The following is a 21,671-nucleotide window of genomic DNA, read 5'->3' as shown; positions in this document are numbered from 1 at the left end:
AATCTTGCCTGCAATTTTAGATGCATCACCAAAATCACACATCAGAACTAAATGCTGACTCTAAAACTATCATGCTCCCTGCTCATATAACCAGATAAATGCCCGGGTGGCAGAGGTCATGCACCATGTAAATTCATAGGATCCATGACTCACAAAGCAGCTGTGACAGGAGTTTAACGCATAGTGATGAATACGAATAAAAGCAGTGTAAATGAACTGTCACTGCTTAATTTACATTTTACCTACTTCATCCTTTCTAACCATTTCTTTGATTTTTCAGCAGGGGAAGGGGGGGAGGCATGTGGTAGCAGGCATTGTCAAACTGGGGGGATGAAGTTTTACTTCCAGAGGCTTTCTGGTAATGGGCTAGAACTCAGAACCACTCCAAAATTGCAGCCAAACCTCAAAGCTTGCCCTATACTCAGGGCTTCCCCTTGCCCCCAGCTGGAACTCACCAGAGCTCAGTTCCAGCACCTCTCAGGTAGGCACCATTGCCATTCTAGGAGAACAAATGAGAAGTTCTGGCACCTCTTTTTCTAGAAAAATAGCACTGCCTATATCTGCAACACAAAAGAAAAGGTTGAAGACATAAGTAGACCACCAGTATATTGATATGCACACAGAAGAATCTTTCCCCCTTGGTTAAAAGTACAGAATATGTGAAGGAACTGACCGTATGCCGTTCACACTGACAGATTTGGATTTTATTTATCTATTTGTTCAGCAGTAGCCAACATGATGCACTTCAGATGCTTTTGGACTCCAACATCCCATGAACATTGTCTGTGCTGGCTGGGTCTGATGGGAGATGCAGTTCAAGCATCTCCAATGGTACCTTGGTTTATGAACTTAATCCGTTCCGGATGTCCGTTCTTAAACCAAAGTGTTCTTAAACCAAGGTGTGCTTTCCTATAGCAGCGGGGGACTCCGTTTACACATGGAACACATTCAACAGGAAACGAAACATGTTCATATTCCAAGGCAAAGTTCACAAACCAAAACACCTACTTCCGGGTTTGCAGAATTCTTAATCCAAGTTGTTCATAAACTAAGCTGTTCTTAAACCAAGGTATCACTGTACTTTGTTTCTGCCAGTTTACTGCATTTGTAACCAGTCTTTCTTCCAAAGAGATTGAGGGAACTCCATAAACTCCTTCCTCTTTATCATTATAACTAGGCTAGGTCAAGAACTGGCTATCTAAAACTAACTAAAAGGCCATCAAGTTTTTTGGGAAGGGGAAGAGGCAGAATGAATAGCTATAGCTGACTTACAGTCTCAACTTTTGCACTGTTGACATGATCCTACATTCAATAAATCTGTGCAATAAATTCATGTATGGGGAAGGATTGCATCTGAAAAAGTGTGCATGCACACGAAAGCTTATACCCAGAACAAACTTAGTTGTTCTCTAAGGTGCTACTGGACAATTTTTTAATTTTTTAATTAATTTCGAATGTGTCAGACGAACATGGCTACCTACCTGAATCTAGAGTCCTTTCCCAAGTTATCTCCTATGTGTATGTGTGATGCACGTCTGCAATGTGCTTAAAGGCATCTGTGTGGTTTGAGACCCTGTAAAAAGCACAGCCTCTTTGTACGTGTGCAAGTCTATGCAGGTGCAGTTTTCTACGCAGAGGGCTATGTACTGGACATGATGCTTTCCTCCACTACACACTCCCCCATAAAGAAAGGTAGAGGTAAAGGACCCCTGGGCGGTTAAGTCCAGTCAAAGGTGACTATGGGGTTGAGGTGCTCATCTCGCTTTCAGGCCAAGAGAGCCAGCGTTTGTCCACAGACCGCTTTCTGGGTCATGCGGCAAGCATGACTAAACTGTTTCAGGTGCAACAGAACACGAAGACAGAAGCCAGAGTGCACGGAAATGCCATTTGCCTTTCCACCGCAGTGGTACCTATTTATCTACTTGCACTGGTGTGGGAGCTGGGACAGAGCAACAGGAGCTCACTCTGTCACGGGGACTGGAACTGCTGACCTTCTGATCAGCAAGCCCAAGAGGCTCAGTGGTTTAGACCACAGTGCCACCCGCGCACACACACTCCCCCATCCCATGATCCCAGACCCCTTTCTATGTGCATAGGGTCATGGTATGGTCCCTCTTCTTGTGTGCTCAAGCCGTGGGTCACAGCAAGGCTGAAGGCACAGACCCCTTGCACGCCTTCCCTTACAGAGCACTGAACATATCACCACATGCTAGCTGGCTTTCTCCTTTCTCATCTTGCTGCTGCAGCTGCACCAGAAGGGAAAGAGAAGCGCAATAGAAGCGGTAGAGGGAGCAGAAAAGATGAAGAATGTTATGACACAATGCCCAACAGCCTTAGCCACCTGCTGGCCCAAGTGGAAGGAAGACTCAGCCAGCATGCAGTGCCACAAGCCCGCTCACCTTCGAAGTGCGGCGGCATTGCGGGCCTGGCAGCTGCTCCCAAAAAACCCCACAGGGGAGACTTGAGGTGGTTCCCTACCTGTGTGGGTGGGCGTAATGCCCCCACTGCCTATCAGGTGTTGAATCCAAGCCTGTCTACAGATTTGTCCAATTGCGGGCAGGCTTGGATCACAGCTTGGGGGCGGTACTGACAGAGCTGTAAGGCTTCCCTCAGTTCTGCTCCCAGGCCATTTAAACAACCCGCACCTGGTAGCCTTACCTGGATTTTCCCTCATCACCTCCTCTTCACTGTTCTCTTCACCATGTCCTTAGCTGTTGCTGCTCGACTGCTGCTCCTGCAAGATATGCCACCAATATCAGGATTGCATGATGCTGAATAACCATTTACCGGTACTACGATTGTATCTTTACTGGTGGACGTGAGTAATTCCCTGGTGGGCCCTTGGAAAATGGAGTTTGAGGCACCCTGCACTAGAGCATGGTAGTGGACCTTGAGGGTCTCTCGGGTTAGCCATGGGAGGGGGTAGATTTTTTTGAGCAAACCTACACTAGAACATGCAGATATCTCTCAGGTGGACCCTGGAAGAATGAAGTTTAAAGGCCCTTGCACGCGAGGGCATGTTGAAAGAATGGTGTGGGGTGTTAGGAATATGCTCTTTTATTGTTGCAAGAAGTATAACAATCCTGCTTTCTCATCTTTCCCCACACTAATTAAGGAAATGTGTTTTCTTTTTTTCACATACACACAAGGCTTCGCCACATACATTTGGCAAAAAAGCAAACCAACAAACCACCCTGGTTTTACAGCTGCAGGGCAGGCAAAACAGAGATCACACTGTTTCAGACTCCCGCGAATCTTCATCAGCTCCTGAAGTCAATGGAATATACAAGCTTATCATATACTTTCAGAGCAGCTGCCTAAAATGGTTCAGAATCAGATAGCATGGAGAGGTCAGTGACCTCTTTTAGAACACCACTTTCATTGAGCCTTGCATTTGAAACATCTTGACATTTTCTCTTGCTGACCTGATTTCAGCGTCTCTGCGAATCATATTGAATGGGCTCATTCAACAAGTCTAAAATGGTAAAACACCCTACCTGCTATCAAAATAGCTGAAATCAACCTGATGGCGCTATTCCCCCCACCCCCTCTCTCTGTTTCTCTCTCTATCTCTCTGTATGTGTATTCCTCGTATTAATAAATCCATGCTACTATGTGCACTACCAAAGCCTGATTGTATATACTGGTTGCACTGTTACAGTCTGATGTTTTTGGTGTGGCCCAAGTGCACCAGCAGAGCCAATCCAGGACTCCTGCTGCCACCTTGCCCCAACCTCTCTCCGCCTCGGAATGCAGTAGCGACTTAGCCTGAGGGAGGCCAGGTGCAGCCCCACCACCTTCTCGGCAGTGGCACCCGCCCTGTGAAATGCTCTCCCATCAGATATCAAGGAAATATCTGACTTTTAGAAGACACCTGAAGTTCATCAGCCATGCTGGATCAGGTAAAAGGCCCATCTAGTCTGAGACTAAGGACGAGAAAGCCGACAGGCAGTGCCAACCCCTGGGTTGGTTGCAAGTAAGAAAGCAAACAGGTGGGAGGCTGGATGAGGGCAGACTGAGCTTTGTGGGGCAGCGCCCCATTCACCTTAATGCAGCAGCCTCCACTGTGTGTGAGAAAGATTATGATGGTGATTTTGACCCTGCCCATCTGGCTGGGTTGCCCCAGCCACTATGGGTGGCTTCCACACATATAAAGGTAAAGGGAACCCTGACCATTAGGTCCAGTCGTGACCGACTCTGGGGTTGCGGCTCTCATCTCGCTTTATTGGCTGAGGGGGGCCGGCGTACAGCTTCCGGGTCATGGGGCCAGCATGACAAAGCTGCTTCTGGTGGACCAGAGCAGTGCATGGAAACACCGTTTACCTTCCCGCTGGAGCGGTACCTATTTATCTACTTGCACTTTGACATGCTTTCAAACTGCTGTAGGTTGGCAGGAGCAGGGACCGAGCAACAGGAGCTCACCCCGTCGCGGGGATTCAAACCACTGACCTTCTGATCAGCAAGTCCTAGGCTCTATGGTTTAACCCACAGTGCCACCCGTGTCCCTCCACATATATAGAAACATAATAAAATATCAAACATGAAAAACTTCCCAATATGGGCTACCTCTTCCAAAAGTTGTGTAGTTCTTTATCTCTTTGACAACTGATGGGAGGGTGTTCCACTGGGCCAGTGTAACTACTGAGAATGCCCTCTGCCCGGTTCCCTACAACATCGCTTCTTGCAATGAGGGAACCACCAGAAGGTCCTCAGATCTTAACCTCAGTGTCTGGGGTGAACCATGGGGGTATACAGGACCAAGGCTGTTTAGGACTTTAAAGGTCAGCATCAACACTTTGAATTGTGCTTGGAAACGTACTGGGAGCCAGTGTAGATCCTTTAGCTAAGGCTAGAGTCCTCCTGCCTGATCATTTTTAGGTTGCATGGGAAGAGAATGGATGTTTTTGGGAGGAAGTGTGCCTTACAACACTGGGCCTGGCACCTTAGTATGAGACGCCTCCTGTTGAGGTAAAAACTACACTGCTTTCAGAATGCCATCCCTGCTGACCTGCCTGGCTGCCCACATCACCTGCTTGCATCTGAAAATGGCCACCAAGAAAGCCACATGACTACCAATATATCCAATAACCCATACAATCTAAGCCAAGTCCTTCCTTTTAGCAGAAAGCATCCTTCAGTAGCAATTGCAATATCGGGAGCGACGTGCTTACAATTTTCGAAATGTGTCAAAACACCTGTCTACAAAGTTTGCAATATTTTTCAAGCATCCTGGCATGCGTGTATTTAGCATTGGGGAGGAGGAGTGATTGGAACATGGAGTGAGAGCTGACGTATGAAAGCTAAGCACCAGCAGGTTGATCTAGGAGGATAATTTTGCCCCTTTGTTATTTATTACATTTAATACTGTATATTTACGTTGGTGGTGTATACAACTCTTGACAGCTCGAGAGTGTTATGAAAGGCTTAAGTGATGGATTAAAATGAAGGAGGGCTGGGGGAGAGAAACAACTAAAGTTGACTTTGAGACCTCTGAAATGACTGCAAAAGAATCAGCCAGTAAATGACTTGCTTTTATTTTGACTGTTTTAAACAAGACTTGGTGATAATGAATGTCTTTAACTCAACTTGATACAAATAAGTTGGCATTTTGGGAAATATAATTTTTCAAAGAACAGGAAAACTATCCCACAAAAGCACAGTTGAGTTGAGCATCAATTTGACAGGCACTGTAATTTCCCTATTATAAGCATTGGGTGTCACACACAAATCCTCCATGGAAAACACAGCAAAATAAGGGAGATTGTTGCGTGGAGTCTTGTTACTGTGTCATTCATGGGGACCAGGAGAAGAGCAGGGCAGGTACTGCAATGTCTTTGATTGTATCAAAAGTTGTTTCTGAACACACATCAGGGAAAAAAAATCCACCCCCCAAATCAGTATGAATATATCAAGGCAGAATGTTGAAAAGTGTGTGTGTGTGTGTGTGTGTGTGTGTGTGAAGTATTAGTTCATAACTACAATCTTCCCACAGAAAAAGAGAACATGAAATGCAACTGTTTAAAAAGGGATCAAATCTCTGTAAATATCCTGCTTTGTGTACATAAATGAGCTACAATTATTTATTTATCTATCATTTATTTACTTCCTTTTTGTATAATGAATGTTCTCTGGCTTTCATGAAACTGCTTCAGGTGAATATAATGAAAAAGAATCTCTACATACACCCTAATAGTGGATGGTAGTTAGCACATAAGGCAGGTCACAGATCACAAAACTGACTGTAAATGAGAGCACTGTTGGAGGTTAGTGATAAGGCTAAGTGATCCCGAAGACCAAATGTCATCATGTACTGAATTAATGGTCATGACACCGTGCGATCCACAACCTCCTTATTCCAAACAAGTTCTGTAAAATTCAATGTGCCTGCAGTATTGCAGAGTTTGTGGCCTATTTGCTTGTCTCTGATTCCTTAGAGCCAGTACAATAACCAGCATCAATAACCATTTTGCTCTCTGTTTACTATAACCACAGATATCTGGAGCAACTTTCTGATTGTTACACACACATGCACAAACAAACACATGCATACACAGAGAGGTTTCAGACTCAATTCAGAGATGTTGGGAAGGTTGCTTGTCAGTGGAAGGGCAACAGAAGAACTTCTTCATGTGTAAGAAGAACTTCATAATGTGGGAATATAGTGTTGCCATTGTTAGTTTGGCCCTGCTTTACCCAACCTAGCACCCTCCAAATATCAAGATTCAAATTCCCACCAGCCCCAGCCAGATAGTCCAACCATTAGGGATAGTGGGAACTATAGTCCCCAAAAACCTTTACGGCACCCAATTTGAAGAAGGATATTTTGATTCAATGGTAGCTAAGCTCATCCTCAGACAACATCTCCTGGTAGAGCTATGAATATTATTATTAGTATTAGAATTTTGTGTTTCATTTCTATACTACTGGAATGAAGAGGAGGAGGAATGGTGGGGATCACCCCGCCTTCTCCTGTAGCTTCCAGAGAGGAAGAAGGCAGTCTCAAATTACAGCAGGGCTTTGAGGAAGATAACAGCTCAGAGACAGGCAAACAGCAGAGTTATGAGGTGTTAGGAGAAGGAGGAGGGGAGGCAGAGCAGCTAGCTGACACATCACTGGACAGCATAACTGACCCCCCCCCTTCTCCCAATACGTGGTGTTCGTTAAGGGTGCAAGAACAAAGGGCAGAAAGACAATTGTCCACAGGTGAACGCCGTAGAGGCAGGCGTTGTTGCTAGAAGGGAAGGGGGAGGAGCTCAGTGCGAGCAACGCCATCATGGAGGAATGACTGGATTTCTTGCCTTTCACCGTGTCGACTGAATAAAATAATAAGTAAGCACTTTCTTGTTTCCTCCCTGCTTCTTGGTCAGGCATAGGCAAACTCGGCCCTCCAGATGTTTTGAGACTACAATTCCCATCACCCCTGACCACTGGTCCTGTTAGCTAGGGATGATGGGAGTTGTAGTCCCAAAACTCTGGAAGGCCAAGTTTGCCTATGCCTGTTCTTGGTGCCATCGGGGGTGGGAGAGAATTCCTCAGGCCTGACATTTTAATTTTTAAGAAAAATAAGCAGTTTACAACACATTAAAACATCAGATAAAACAATCCAGAAGAAAGCCAACTATAAAGTATACATTCAAAGCAACATAATTAACAGGAAACTAAAATATTATCTTCAAGAGCTCAAAATAAAATATTGCAAAGCAAGTCAACTACAGAATGCACATTTAACACAGAAAAGTTAACATTTTATTTAAAAAAATAACATTTCAAAAGGAAACATTACTAAAAGAAGTCACATATAAAATGCACATTTAAAACAGCATAATTAACAAAAGAATAAAATATTATCATAAGCATAGAACAGATCTTCTGCTGTTGCTGCCAATCCTGCCAGTGTTGGTTCATGGCAGCTGGCAGCTGTGGGAGCTCAGCCTTAATGACCTGGGTCTGTGCTAAGAGGCAGGCAAGATGGAAACAAGAACTGCAGCAATTTCCACTTCCATTTCCATTCATGTGGTTTTCTCTAACATCCCTACTCTGGATAACGCTGCTCTCCATGTTCCTAATGGAGCTGTAGAACAACTGAAGACAGCATTGGCAGAACCGAGGTGAGCGTGGTAACCCTGCTAATCTGAACATGCCTTATTTGTGAAGGCAACACAAGTTCTGTTATGAGCAGAGGTGAGAGGCTCAAACAAAGATGAAGACACACAATTAAGTAAGGACTAACGTGAAAGGAAGTAAGTGACCACCAATATTGGGCAACCCAGCTGACTACCAGGCAGAAATCATTGTCAGACAGGTTGGTTACTAAAATCCCAGGACATCTGCAAAGCATTCAGAGAGTAAGATATTTTGTTATCTAATACTTCATGTTAAACTTTACCGATTGACAGGTTTGAGCCTGAGTCTACAAGTTAGGTAACTCCACATCCTTGATGAATAATGATGCCGGGTCCCTTGTTTGTTTGCTTATTCTGAAATCAGATCGTGCTTATTCTGTGCCCCTTCCCAGTTCTGATAGATAACTAATTGTTGGCAGATGTGGCAAGTATCTGGGGCCAAGATATATTTGTTTGCACAGTTCAGCCATAGCCTGTATCAGGCACTTGCAGCTGTTTTTTATCAAGATCCTGTCCATGCTAGACAGTCCACCTGGCAAAACAAGATTCACTCATGTGACCTTCATCTAAACGCTCTAAATAGGGGCGTTCTGCTTAAGTAATACTGAAAATAAAAGCCGAAAACACCTAATTAAATTAACAAATTGCCATGAAATGCTAATTTGTGTTTATATATGCAAAAAGTGCCCTATGGTTCACATACAGTCATGTCCCAGCCTTATTTGTCAACTTTGATTTAAAACCGAAATTGCACAATGAGGCCATTAATTTTCCAAGACAACCTTTATTTGTTCTGTGCAGTGTAATTGGTGAATTGGTTTTAATTATGAAACCTGTAAAATACCCAAAATGCTTTGTTTCTGTCTACTATTCTATGTCAAATGGGTGACAGCAGCAGCAAACAGCATAAATCTTGGTTTGAAGAGTCACACCTAGAAGATGCCTATTCCCATCATGGAGAGACAATTCCCAAGGTTCTGTGGAAAGAAGGATTGACTGCTAACTGCTCAGTGAACTGTAGCTCCACGAAGGGAATTGGGGGTCTCCTAACAACTTTCTGCATCCTTAACAAACTACATATCCCAGCATTCTTTGGTGGTAGCCGTGACTGCTAAAATGGTATAATACAACTTGAAATGTTGGAACAGTTGGTGCTTCACTTCACTTGTTGAAAAGTGAACAGGATAAAGAACACTTACATAAGATTTCTATCTTGAAAATAAGCACATTAAATGACTGCCATGGGATATATTGCTTCTTTTCTCTCTGTGTTGGGATTGTGTGTGTGTGCGTGCACACTCTAAGGTAACAGGTTTCTTGTAATATTATTTTTTAAAATATATATATATGTATGCATCACATTTAACCCATTATAAATTTACTACTATTATTTATTTTTAATGGAATAGTGGTACTTCTCCCAACTTTCTCCCTGCCATATTTGGGTTAAGTTGGGGTTGGCTCACCTATTAATGAGGTGGCCTTTGGGTGGGATGAAGCGCAGCATTTCTGTCCAGTCTACTATTGTTCCCGTGGTAATAAATCGTATTTTCATAGGCATGGAGAGCAATCGATATACTCAAGCTGCTCTCATTGATCTGAAGAAGACCCTTGGTCTAACAAATCACCAATTATGGCTATTTAAAGCGGATTCGATGGTTTTAGGCAGACCTGCAAGGACACGGTTGCATGGTCAGTTTCCTATGCATCCTAGTTATGCTTTGCATAATGGTGTTAAAGGAGAGGTGAAACAGTTGGCGGAGATGGTATTTATGAACTTCTGTTTCACCCTCAAAGACGCTCTACCAATATGGCTGCTTTCTCTGCCACATGTAGGCATTTATGCTGTGGTCTACACATAGCAAACAGAGGAGCTTCAGAACCATAGTATGTATGCCTGACAACTGCACCTCTTATTTAATTAAAAATAATCTAATTTATATGTTGCTGCGCTGTGCCTTAATATTTCCTACACTGGTTAACGTGATCCTCACAGTAAAACATACGTTTCTAATAGTTTACTTTACTCCAAGATAATATGATTGAATCCTGTGTTGATATTCCTGCTGCCCAAGTATGTGAATTTCAACAGGACATAAAAGGAGAAACCTGCAATATTTTTTTTCACCCATCTTATATAGCAATATTATTTTTGGTTGGAGTTTGTTCTTGACACTCCCTTGAAGGTTCCTTTAAAGTGCTTTAAACGAACAGGCTCAATGCCATTCTTAATATTGTCTAGATTGTATCATAGTGAGCTATAGCAATATCTCATTTTGCTAACTTTCCATAGATATTAAAAAGGAGGTCCAATCCCACTCATGTTACCTGCTCAACTCTGCTAATCTGTTGTTTGGTGCATTGGTTCTAAATGGAAAAACAATACTATTGAACTGGTGCAGCACTAGGTTTGCTGCTAAAGAGCTAGCTAACTTTAAAAAAAAAAGAATTTTTTTGATAGTGCAATGTTTTAGCTAATAACTCATTCATTGCATGACAAAATAAAAAAATTCCTTCCAGTAGCACCTTAAAGACCAACTAAGTTAGTTCTTGGTATGAGCTTTCGTGTGCATGCACACTTCATACCAAGAACTAACTTAGTTGGTCTTTAAGGTGCTACTGGAAGGAATTTTTTTATTTTGACTATGGCAGACCAACACGGCTACCTATCTGTAACTGTAATCATTGCAATGACAGTTCAGGATGCTGCTGTAATTCATATTTATTCTAATCTTAGGACTGCATCCAATGAGTATCTCTGCTTTAACGGCAAGTGTTTCTTCTGGTCCTTTGAGTCAAGGCACCCAATACTCATCAATCCCACCTACAGACTAAATTATCTCTGCTCTATATCATGTTGAATTCTAGAGGTACCCCTTAGGAGCAGTTTGGGAGGGATGACAGGGGTAATCAGTGAAAACTGAATGCCCCAACTTGCATGAGCTTAAGTTCTTTTCAGATAGAACTTAAGTTCTCATTGAGAAAGGCAAAGCCACCGCAGGATGCAACAATTCTCCATATCAGATCCCCCTGATAGTCTTGGTCTGACCCCATGTTGCTGCTTTTCTTGAACTTCTGCTTGTATGCTTCCACTTAACTGACAAAATATAGGAAGTTTCAGCAGTGGAGACAGCCCAATAAATAGTATTCCACCCCCCTTCTGAGCATCTACATCTAACCACAAGCATATGCTATTTTTTGAGAGCAAGAATAGGGAGACAATAGGTTTGTGGGACCTAATTTGATTTATGCTAGAACATTTAAGTTCTAATAACTTGAAGCCAGGTGCAAACAACTGGCTGGAGGTGGAGCCAGATACAAACAAGTGTCTCAGCTTGCAGAGTCCATTATCTATTGTGCCCGATGATCCATACACTGGGATGACCTGCTTGTACAATACATGTGAATTACTACAAATCTGGGATTCTAATTTGGAATGGGGGTAAGAACTTAAGAGCCTCCCTGGATCATGACAAAGGTCCTTCTACCCCAGCATCCTGTTCCCACCTTAGCCAGCAACATGCCCAAAGAAATGCTGCAAGCAGGACCTGACAGCAGTCTCCCAATATATGCCAGAGGCATATTATGGGGTAGTTTGTCCACCTTTGGTCCCCACCCTGCCCTCACCAGTGGCTCCTGGAAGCTGTCAGCATGCGATGGCAGCCACACCCCAAGAATGGCTTTGACTGGCTGGCTAAACCAGGTGAGGGTAGCTGATGGGTCTCAAACCCTCAATGAGTTAAGGACTTCCCCTGCATGTGAAGACAGGCTCCAGCAGATTGGGCCGGCGAAACCAACAGTGGGTCCAATAGTCAAGAAGGCAGTTTTTACATGCTGTAAAGGGAAGCCAGGGACAGATGAGGCTCATTGGCCTGGGAATGTAGCCCATCTTGGAGAAGGAAAACTCTGATCCTAAACCTCCGCTGCCTTGTGGGATATCCTCAGGAAAAGAAAATGCTAAGGCATGGGTAGGCAAACTAAGGCCCGGGGGCTGGATCCGGCCCAATTGCCTTCTAAATCCGGCCCGCGGACGGTCCGGGAATCAGTGTGTTTTTACAGGAGTAGAATGTGTCCTTTTATTTAAAATGCATCTCTGGGTTATTTGTGGGGCACAGGAATTCGTTCACCCCCCCCCCAATATAGTCCAGTCCCCCACAAGGTCTGAGGGGAAGTGGACCGGCCCCCTGCTGAAAAGGTTTGCTGACCCCTGTGCTAAGGAGTAAACCTTGCACAAATCCAGAGTGGAATCCTTAAGATAGTTGGATACAGGGGGTGTGTGAAGGGGGGTGCAGGCTGCCCCGGGTGTCACCCTGACGGGGGTTGACAAAATGGCGGGCGGCACTCGTCACCGCGGGGCCTGCAGTGCACACGAGCCATGCGCCTCGGCGCCCGCAGGCTCCACGCTGTCCGCCCACTGCCTCCCCCAGCTGTAGGGCAGCTGAGGCCCCGCCGCATGCCTTGTCCCTATAGGCGCCATGTCTCGTCCCTATGGGCACTCCGCCGCAGGTGCTCGAGAGGCTTCCTCCATCGCTGATTGGATGGTGCCTTGTATGCCTTCTTCCAGCAACTCCTGCAGCCAAGCTGTTTCAAAATGTATTGGTCTGCTTTCCTTTGGACCATATCAAGGGGCCCAAAGGGGGGGTCTTGTTGCCTGGGCAGCCCAGGACCTCCATACACATTCCCCAGGCTTGCACCCCAGGGAGTTCACTTTGGTGCTGCTAATGCAGTGGTTGGAATTCATCCTCAGAGGCACACTCCATTGTCTTTCAAGACGGACAGATTCAAAACAACAACAACAACACAACCTGTCTCTGACAGTGGAGGCAGAACATGGCCATTCATAGCCTGGTCCACCATTAATTTGTCTAACCCTCTTTGAAAGCTTCCCAAGTTGGTGGTCATCTTACATCTTGTGGGACAAATTCCAAAGTTTAGCTATGTGCTATTTGAAGAAATACATCCTTTTGTCTGTCCCAAATCTTCCAACATTCCGTTTCTTTGGATGACCATGAATTCAGGTATTAAGAGAGAGAGAGAGAGAGAAAGAGAGAGAGAGATCTATTTGTCCAATTTCCCCCATGTCATGTATAATATTATACATCTCTATCACCTCCCTTTCCTCATTTGCTTTTTCCTCAAATAAAAAAGAGTTAGCTGTCTTGCTATTACTAGCATTAAACAATTGCTTTCCTACTGTTCAACTGCTCCTCTCTTGTAAATCATCCAAAAGCCCCAATCTATGTTTTACCCCCTCTTTAGAGTACATCCAGTCTCAGTAAGAAATGTCAGTGTGTCAAGATAAAACTAATGCATCAAGATAAAAACCAAGGGGTGTGTTTTCCAGGCTTTCTGCCCTTTGTCAGCAATGTTGGGTCAATGCAAAGGAATGTTAGCTATTCATTTATTATTGGTAAAATTCATTTTAAGTTGCAATCCTTTACCCGCTGACGTGCGAGTGAACCCTGTGGGACTTACTTCCGCGTAGGCAAGAAGAGGACTGCAGTGTTAAGAAGTTATCTGTAAAATAATAGTTGGGTGTGGGACAGAGGAGGAGACACTGGGCACAGGCTGCAAGAACACAAGAAATGGAAGAAAGAAATTTAGTGCAGGAAGTATGTAAAGATAGGAATTAAGAACTGCAACGTTGAAGTCTGCCCATGTGTAAAGAAAGTTAATTATAACAGACATGAAGAATTAGGCTCATCAACATCTGGTTGTTCAACTACCAGATTTGGCTTCAGGAATGGGAAATGAATTGGTGAGACCTTATGTCAGCGCCTTGTGGGATTCAGCTCATCATACGCAATGCAAAAACCTAAAAATATGAGTACATATGGATTTGATTGAGCCTGCACCCTGTGAAATAAGATAACTTTGCCCTAAGAAAACACATGGCTCGTTTTTATCAAGGGCTCACGTTATCCACACTCATCCAAAACTGTACCATTTACCTTAGCAAAATATTTATTCTGAACAAGATAAATGCACTCGCAGATGTATTCTGAGCTCATGAGTCAACTTTGCTGGGCGTATCTGCACAACAGCCTTAAACTGATGTGTGAGTGATTCCCTCTCCCCCTGGACCTCTGGGAATTCTAGGGGAGGTTCGGAGATAATAGGGAGTTGGGGTTCTCTAAATATTATTTACAGAGGAACATGGGTGGCGCTGTGGTCTAAACCACTGAGCCTCTTGGGCTTGCCAATCGGAAGGTCGGTGGTTTGAATACCCACGATGGGGTGAGCTCCCGTTGTTCTGTCCCAGCTCCTGCCAACCTAGCAGTTTGAAAGCATGCCAGTGCAAATTAATAAATAGGTACCGCTGTGGTGGGAAGGTGGTGGTATTTCTGTGCACTCTGGCACTCATCACGGTGTTCTGTTGCCTCAGAAGCGGTTTAGTCATACTGGTCACATGACCCAGAAAGCTGTCTGTGGACAAACGCCAGCCCCCTCAGCCTGAAAAGCGAGGTGATCGCCACACCCCATGGTCGCCTTTGACTGGACTTAACGGTCCAGGGGTCCTTTACCTTCCCTTTTTTATCTTTAAATATTGCTTATCTATTATTGTGCTTTTATGCCACCTTTCCCCAAAAGAACTTCAGTGGTGTACTTCAGTGCTACTCAAAGTAGTGGTCCATAGACAGGTGCCAGTTCAGTATTCATAGGTTCCTGGTCTGCGGCAACTCCATCACAGCTCAGGTTGGGTTAGAATGCTTCAGGAACCAAATATGGCCCCGGTTCCTGGCACATGAGCCACAGGGGAATTGCCAGTCTACCACCACAGACAGGTCTGAGAAACACTCATGTGCATTGTTCTTCCTCGCCTCATTTAATTTCCACAACAGCCTGTCAGGTAAATCAGACTGAGAGGCAGTGACTGGCTCAAGATTACTCAGTGAGTGGGGATTTAAACCCTGGTCTCCCATATCGTATTTGGACACTCTAACCATTACACCACACTGGTTCTCTCAGGCAACTGGAGTTCCATTTCAATCCTAAACAGTTCCAACTGTAACTCAGGCTGCAGACACAAATGTTGCTTCAACAAAAGATAACTCTAGTCTGAGGTTTAAATTAAGGCTGCAGTGCACTTTGAGTGACTAGCTCCACCCCTCACTGCAAGAAGCCTCTTGTAGTTAAAGGGCCCTTATTTGATTTAGCAGCTTTTGGTTCCAACAGCATTGTGGGTGTGGGGCTATGACTCTGTTTTGGTTTCTGTATTTCAGTGCTTAGAGTCTGAGGATGATGATAAGAACAATGTCCTCAGGTTAAGGAGGTGGTGAGAAGATGGCTTCTTCTTGTGCTGGTCTTCTCCTACTCCATCTCCTCTTTGGAATACGTGGTCTCTTTCCCCAAATGTGAGGATGTGATCCAGGGCTATGAAAGAAAATTGATCATGCTGGGGAAGTCTCCTGAATGCTGGCTTGCCCAGCCACCAGTATCAACCTTCCCTTGCTGAGTATAGCTGCAGAACTTGTAAACTACATGTACATGTAAACTATACTCTCAGTTTAAGCATGGCCATGTAAACTATACTCTCAGTTTAAGCATGGCCATGTCAAGACCCAACAGACTTGACCACGACACCATATGAACTGAATATGTGGTCTAGAACAGGCTTCCTCAACCTCAACCCTCTAGATGTTTTTGGCCTACAACTCCCATGATCCCTAGCTAGCAGGACCAGTGGTCAGGGATGATGGGAATTGTAGTCTCAAAACATCTGGAGGGGCATGGTTGAGGAAGCCTGGTCTAGAAGTTGTATCTAACCCTGAGTCACCAGTTGTGCTGTTGGACTAGAACTCCCATTTAGCCCAAGCAGCTTAGCCAGGGCTTTTTCCCAACTGGAACTTAGGTGAGTGCCATTGCCATTCTAAGAGAACAAGGTTCATGGTGAGTTACACCACCTCTTTTCTAGAAAAAACAGCACTGAGCTGTTGGCTAACAATTGTGAGATATGATGGGGACTCAACCTGGCCTACAGCATCCTCAGAATTCTCTGTCGTGCAACAATATTTCATGCCAATTACATTGGGTGGGTTGATGTGGACAGCGTTGCTTGGAGGTATACAATTTGAGAACCGTTGCCTTAAGGTTGGTGGTGGTTCAAGGCTTAAACAATCATAACAAGTGATGAAGCTGGCTTGTGAGGATCATTGCTCAATTGCTGCCTTTCTCAACCGGGTGCCAACTTCCATGAGACCCAGCCAATGCCGATGACACCAAACAGAGAACAGCTGCTGTCACGGCATTTTAAGTAAGAGATAAGCTCCCCTCATTTTTTTATTTTTGCCATTACATATTGATGGTGGAAGTGACACAGAAGTGAAAACTTAGACAATTAAGAAACTTGCTCATCGAAGTAACATCTTGGCTTCAGATAGTAAAATAAAAAGATACACATCGAGATCACTGATGTTTGACTGCATTGCAGTCTGCTTAGGTAGACGATCTAATCTCTGTGTTTTGTTGACCTCGTGATCTTTCACCCCAGCAGAATGTCTGTGCTCCATTTTGCAAATGTAAACATTATTAGTGCACATATGAAGACCACCTCAGCTGTACAATAGAAGATAAATAAATCCAGGAGATCTTATCAAGCTCCAGACCGAATGAGTTGCATATGGTGCGATCAACCAAATTGTGACGAAAGGAAAAGCAAATTCTTGTGGTGGAGGAAAGTGAAGAAAACAAAGAAAGGGGTGGATCACGCCAGAGTAGGTTGAGAGATGGTTCTTCCAATTTAGTTTTAGTGAAATGTGAAGTACAATAAATTTTCAGGTGTTAAAATCTCTTCAACTTCTCTGTGAATAAAACGAATGCCCATTTGTTGTAACGTGATTCTTTTTTTTCTTTTTTGGTATCAACCCTTCAATTTCCAGTATTCAGCCTATGTCATTACTTATGAAGCCAATATGGACCAGATCACACAAGCACAAGTGAGGTGCATCGGTAGGCTTTGGGGGAACCCTGAGGTTTGAAGGTGTGCAAAAAACAGATTTAGGAGAAAGCCCTAAGCCCTCCCCCTAAAAAACCCTAGCCTAATGAGGTCTGAAAGTGCTCATGGAATGTTCACTGCCTATTGGGACCAGGCACCATCTTAGATTTCCCACAACACAATGCCTGATGTCTGGCTCCTGCACCTGAGAAGTTTGTTAGTGCAGGTTGAATTGCTACAGACTACCAGGAAGCCCTGTTTATGTCTATGGAAGGACCATTTGCCCTATCTTCCAGTCAGCAGTCCTGACACTCAGAGGTCATCAAGGACAACTGAGTCAAGGTTTCGGAGCCCATGGTCGAGGGTAATTGTTTGTGGTTCATCCACAGATTGGTAACAATATGGAGGGGAATGAGGACACAAAACCTCTTCCTTCCATTGAAACGGGGTGGGAAAACTAGTCATTTCCAGTTGTCATTGGGCCCTGATGGCATGGCCAATGGTCAGCGATGGTGGGAGTTGTAGCCATGAACATATGGGCGCCACAGGTTCCCCACCCCTGCATTTGAAGAATATTCCTTCCACCAGAGGAAAGGGCTCTTTAGATCCAATGTTATGTTTGTGCAAATGTATTTCCACACTATGACTTCTAGATTTTTAACATGTCCTTGAGAAGCACTTGAACACTACAGCTTGCTGCATGGATCTCGTTCGTTGTGCTTCTAACTGTTTTCCAAATCCTGAAACCAATAGCAGGTAGACCAGAGGAAGGAAAACTGTGGCCTTCCACTGTGGCCTTCTACCATTCCTATCACCCCCTGGTCACTGGCCATGCTGTCTGGGGTAATTAGAGTTGGAGTCCAACAACATCCCAAGGGCCATAAGTCTCCAAAGGAAGATTTAGGGGAGTGCAAACGGTTTCAGTCACACTGGGTGCAGAGCCTTAGGGGAGCCACCATTATGATGTAGAATGGAAGGCAAGTGGTTGGTGAGTGCCAACTTTTAGCATCACACAAGGCGCTGCTGAAATTTGAGACCCCAATATCTGCCACTGCTAGTGCCCCATCCCTGTCAGAGTTTAAAATCTGTACAGGAACAGGAAAAGAAAGAAAAATGCTATTCATTCTTCTCCACGCTGTGGAATAGACAATTATAGTGTAACTTCAAAAGGATGCCAGCTAGGGAAGTGAATTCCAAAATTTTCATGTAGTCATATGTCATTAGATTTACTGCCAAATCTTCAACGTGAAGGATTCTTGTTCTCTTTCTTTCTTTCTTTCTTTCTTTCTTTCTTTCTTTCTTTCTTTTCAACCCAACTTCCTTTTCTATAAAAAACCCCCAAAAAACAACAGTCATTCAAAAAGTCTCAGTGAAAGCCTGAGCCAGGTTATGTGATGATGATTACATCCTGCATGTTCAGGATGGTATATTTGGTAACTCAGCCAGTTATGCCCACACTGTTAATTGAAAACTATTTCAAGAAGGAAACTACTCTCTTGTTTGGAAATGAGAGAGAGGGAATGTTTTCAGAAGTCATGTCTTAAATAAACTACTTACAAGAAAATGACTGTACTATTCCACGAGTTTTTAGCGATAGGAGGGGTATGTTTAAGACACACTGACATAAAAAATAAATCAGCTTTGACTTCAGTTATTAAGTGCTAAAAGTAGCATTCACTGATAGGGGGGGAGAAGAAGGCTGGGTTTTCTGCTTTTAAATGATAAATATGTATGAAAAAGAAGTGTCACCATGGAAACCAAAGTCTTGCCAGAGTTTTTCAGGCAGGCAAGTGTTATAATGGAAACTTGCAACCATTGTAAAAACAAATAGCTGGAGACTAAAAGGGGAGCTGGCATTTTACTTTTGCCCTATTTCGTCGTTGCAAGCTCTCTTCATCGCTCTCATCTTCCAGTCAAAAGTGAAGAGTTTTAATTTTTAAAGGTTTTTTATTTTAAAAAGAAGGTTTTCTGTTCTTTTCTTTGGAGCAAAGATTCTTCCTGTAATCCTGTAACTGCTTCTGTGGAAGTAAGCACCAGTTGCATTCAGTGGTGTTTATTTCTGACTATACCTTTATAAGATTACACAGTTAAAAGTTTTTAAAGCGTCTTTAGCAAAAAAATCTGCCCCCCTCTGTGCTACGCCATTGGACGGAAGAGCTATGTATCTGCTCCTTGACCACAAGAAGATATTTGAACTAGGCCATAGTTTCTTCTCTTTCCAAGAAATAGCAGCAGCAGGAGGACAAAGAAAAGAAAGATGTATGAGTCACTTGTGAATGTGGAAAACTAAGGGTTAGGCATAGCTTTGCTGTTAAACTGTTTGCCCTTTTTACTTTTCCTCCTCTGAAAACCTCCAGAAGCACAGATGTAACTTGTAAATAATTTTGGCTTGGTAAGCCCTTCTGCTTGCCAACAGTTTACATATTGTTTTGATTAGAGAGCCAAACATGGTACCAAATATGCAGACGCATTTCAGTTCCTGATGACAGCTTGCAGATGACTTGCAGGGTTGGCTGCTAAAGGCAATTGTTCTCGTTCAATATTCCTATGTATTTATGCCAAGATTTCTCTGTAAACAAAGCAATTGAGCTTATGTTATCATATCGCTACCGGGAAAGCCATTTGAGAAGCTCGGCGGGAACATAAACCTAGATGACTTTGGAAACCACGTAAATAGGCCAATATCATAAAACCAACGGTCATGAGATAAAATCTAGTAGAAACCAGGGGTCTTTCCAAACTGGCGTTTGGGCTGCTTTTGACTGCTTAAGTCCCTGGTCCGAGATATTATATTTAAAGAAATGTGGTGAGATTGAAACTTGAAACCGGGGCAACTGTGGATGAGGAGTGGAGCAAGAGAAAACTCGCTTGAATGGCACCTTCAGTTTTCCAGCTGCTCTCATATTTTCAAAGCCTTGTTCTTGGAACAGTTTCCCAGTTTCAAATTATTATTTATTAAAATCATTTTTATTATGGGATTTTACACCCCGTTTGTACATGGAGATATATTTGTTTCAGTACAATTGGCTTTCTTGTTTGGCTGTTATCGACTGCCAGACATTGTGCAAAGGGGTGCTTATTACAGAGTGCATCGCCTTGGAGGACAAATCTGTGTTTCCAGTACTTTTCTGCCACAATGATAGCAGCCCATCCAGAGGCTAAATAACTGTGCCGGCTGCCAGCACTTTCACAGCTCCCCCCCCCCTTCTTTTTGCAGCGTTGTTCTGTTCAACGAGGCTCTCGTGATGCAAATATTGTTCCTAAATATCTGCTGGCACATGTCACAAGACAATATTTCAATGTTAATAGGGAGCAGGGACAGGGGGAAGCAGTAGTGCCTGGAGACTCCTCTTGGTGCCCCTCCTTCCCCCTCTCCATTCTGCGCTTGCATCTGAGCCATCTTACTCATTTCAGTGTAATTGCTGCAACCCTAAACATCCGTATTGCACAGCAGCTCCCACCGAACTCAGAGGGACGACCTACTTAGAACTGATATGGATTCCACCAGAACGTAGAAAAAGTAAAGGCTGTGCCAACCGCTTCTTTATGTGGCAATAGAGTTTTAGAGGTCTTCTCTAGCATCCTAGAATGCTAGCCTCTCCTGAAATGGACATGCAAAAAGAAAAGAAAAGAAAAACTCAGAAGGGCCATAGCTCACTGGCAGAACACATGCCCCAGATTCATTCTCTCGCATCTCCAGCTAGGGCTGGAGAGCCAGTGGCAAGTCAGTGCGCACCATACTAAGCAAGGTGGACCAATGGGGTGCTAGGGCCTAGCAGTACATAGATCAGCCCAATGCCTCTGTCTTAAAAGCAGCTATGGATAGGCTTTGCCTGGAAAACCATCACATGCATATTTTTCAATATAAATAAATAAATGACAACTGTCATTCAGGCAGCCGACTTCACGAATCTTTCAACGGGTTTTTTCTCCCCACAACAATATTCAAAACATCACATTCCTTACCTCAGCTGACAATATGAACGTTCCGTTTGTTAACATGTGGGTTTCTAGTCCTTGTGGCTGTGAAGATGTGCTTGAAAAACTGACGGAAATCACAGAAGCCAGAGAGGATGGCTGAATCAAAGTTTGAGGGTTTCAATCCCTTGCCACTTCCCCTATGACTAGGAAAATCAGAACAAAGTAGGCTGGATGCAAACACTACAGAACGATTGTGCAATACAAGAGAAAGTGCTCAGTTCTGCCCAACTTTTATAATGTAAATAGGTCACACCATAAACTTTTATTTTATTTTACCTGCAACAGAATTTGGGCATAACAGCTGAGCACTGGAGATCTGTGGCATAATTAAAGTAATAATTTATTTTTGAAATGCATAGGTTGAGTGGGCATTTTTGAGGCACAAAACCTAGCACACAAGCAGGCGACATCAACACCTCCGGGCCCTTCTCGTGGTTTTAGTTGCTGTATATTCTTTTGCTCAGCAAAGAGCCACTTGAGGAAGCCTTATAGGACTACTTGGAGTCAAATTTAAATGAAACCCTTCAATATACTCTTTCCATTTCCTGTTCCCCCCCAAAAAAGGGGGAGAAGTAAAAGGAAATCCTAATAATACACTAAACCTTTTCTTCCAAAAGAAGTCAGAAAGGGTT

The 21,671-nt window shown here is 43.8% G+C and overlaps 1 long non-coding RNA gene across 1 annotated transcript; it reads right to left on the bottom strand.

The window, feature by feature from the left end:
- Positions 1-499: 499 nt before the first annotated feature.
- Positions 500-21,097, bottom strand: LOC309541809. The gene is made up of 3 exons (XR_014223955.1): positions 21,025-21,097; positions 2,659-2,734; positions 500-560 (listed from the first exon to the last, which is right to left on the bottom strand). It is a non-coding gene; the product is annotated as an uncharacterized lncRNA (long non-coding RNA).
- Positions 21,098-21,671: the final 574 nt, after the last annotated feature.

This window comes from Podarcis vaucheri (genome assembly GCF_965113315.1).
Source record: "Podarcis vaucheri genome assembly, chromosome: 10".
Classification (NCBI taxonomy): domain Eukaryota; kingdom Metazoa; phylum Chordata; class Lepidosauria; order Squamata; family Lacertidae; genus Podarcis; species Podarcis vaucheri.
This window is presented reverse-complemented; position numbering and strand designations above follow the sequence as displayed.